This window comes from Acomys minous, assembly GCF_964271855.1.
Source record: "Acomys minous genome assembly, chromosome: 13".
In the NCBI taxonomy this organism is placed as follows: domain Eukaryota; kingdom Metazoa; phylum Chordata; class Mammalia; order Rodentia; family Muridae; genus Acomys; species Acomys minous.
The window spans coordinates 107,654,900-107,656,755 of record NC_140495.1 but is presented as its reverse complement, the minus strand read 5'-3'; the positions used below and the strand labels follow the sequence as shown (position 1 = coordinate 107,656,755).

The following is a 1,856-nucleotide window of genomic DNA, read 5'->3' as shown; positions in this document are numbered from 1 at the left end:
ACGCTCCCTAGTTACGCAACTCACTAATCTTCGAAGAAGTGGGCGAAGGGTTTTAAAGGAAATCTCTGCAACTTTTCTATAAATCAAAAAGTTAACCAAGTGCTAATGGTTCAGGCAGGGGGATTGCTACCCTTTCAGGGTTAGCCTGGGACACCTAGTAAGTTTCAAGCCAACCCAATCTATAGTATAAGACACTGTCTCGGGCTGGGCATGGTGGCGCACACTTAATCCCGGCACTTGGGAGGCAGAGGCAGGTGGATTGCTGTGAGTTTAAGGCTAGCCTGGTCTACCAAGCGAGTCCAGGACAGCCAAGGCTACACAAAGAGACCCTGTCTCGAAAAACAAACAAACAAACAAAAAGTCTGGTGGGAGTCCTGGCACACACCTTTAATCCCAGCAGATGCAGGTGGATCTCTGTGAGTTCGAGGCCAGCTTGTTGTACAAAGTGAGTCTAGGACAGCCATGTGTATACCGAGAAACCCTGTCTAGGAAAAAAAAATCATGGTGGCACACGCCTTTAATCCCAGCACTTGTGAGGCAGAGGCAGGCAGATTGCTGTGAGTTCAAGTCCAGGTTGGTCTACAAAGTGAGTCTAGGACAGCCAAGACTACACAGAGAAATCCTGTCTCGAAAAACAAAAACCAAAAGAAAGAAAGAAAAGAAAAAAAAGCCCAAAACTATTCTCCAAAGAAAAGTGTAAACAACACCTCCTGTTATGTATATAATTACATTATATCTCTGCTACAGAGTATATTATTTTCTTAAATTGTTTTTTGTTTGTTTTTGTTTTTGTTTTTGTTTTTAAGGTAGTCTTACATGTCTCAGACTGGCCATAGGCTCTCTATGTAGCCTAGGGATTTTTTTTTTCAATTTAAATGCACTTTATTTTTAGACAACCTACAAGACATGTTTTTTTTTCCTTACAAAAACAATGCCTCTAAAAAACAAAAACAAAACCAAAAACAAAACCAATGCCTCCACTCCAAATAAATCACGGTCAAGATAAAAGCTCAAGATGACATCAGTCCCATTTGTCCTACACTGGTATTGGATGGATGGTAAACAGCAGCCAGTCATGGTGACGGGTCCAGTTTGTTAACATTTTTCCATCTCTAAGCCATCCTTAAAGAAAATCATGAAGGGAGTCACACCATCTTCACGGTAGTCCAGGCGGAGAGCAACCATACCATCTGGGTGCATGATCTCACCAATAAAAAAACTGGTAGTTATTGAAATTAGCAAGGATGTGCTTAACTTGCTCTGCAGCCCCAGTCATAAAAGGCTTTACTCTTTCTGATTTCTGTTCTTCGAGTTTACCTTTGAGTGATTTCATGTAATCTTTGACGTACTTTTTGTAGGCCTCTTTTGTGAAGCTGGTTTCTTGTAAGTGATGGCTCATGACAATATCAACCCCGGTGACTACTGTGCTTTCGGTAACCTTTGCCCTCCGGGCCTTCAGCGGAAGCATTTCCACCAGTGAGCGAGTCATCGATGTTATCCTCTGTTCTAGTGACCATCTTGCCCTCCACCTCCAGGCACAGCCCGTCTGCGATGTCGGAGAACAGCTCGTCATGGCTGATGAGGTCCCGGTAGATGATCATGGTGGCGGCTGGGGACAGCGGCGCTAGCCTGACAGCGCGGAGTGAGCACGGTGCAGCCCAGAGTGGCGCTGGGGGCGGGGGGGTGGGGTGGGGGGTGGGGGAAGCAGCCTAGGGATTTTGAATGTCTGATCTTTCTGCCTCTATAAAGGCCTGAACAGGTGTTGGACCCTCTGGGACTAGAGTTATAGGTGCATATCCACCACAGCGTGGTTGCTGGGAACTGAACCCAGGCGCTCTTAATCCCTGAGCCATCTC

At 45.6% G+C, this 1,856-nt stretch overlaps 1 pseudogene across 1 annotated transcript; it reads right to left on the bottom strand.

The window, feature by feature from the left end:
• Positions 1 to 970: 970 nt before the first annotated feature.
• LOC311580978 (translationally-controlled tumor protein-like) lies at positions 971 to 1,653 on the bottom strand (annotated as a pseudogene). The gene has a single exon. The product of its transcript is annotated as a translationally-controlled tumor protein-like (transcript).
• Between the last annotated feature and the right edge of the window lie 203 nt (positions 1,654 to 1,856).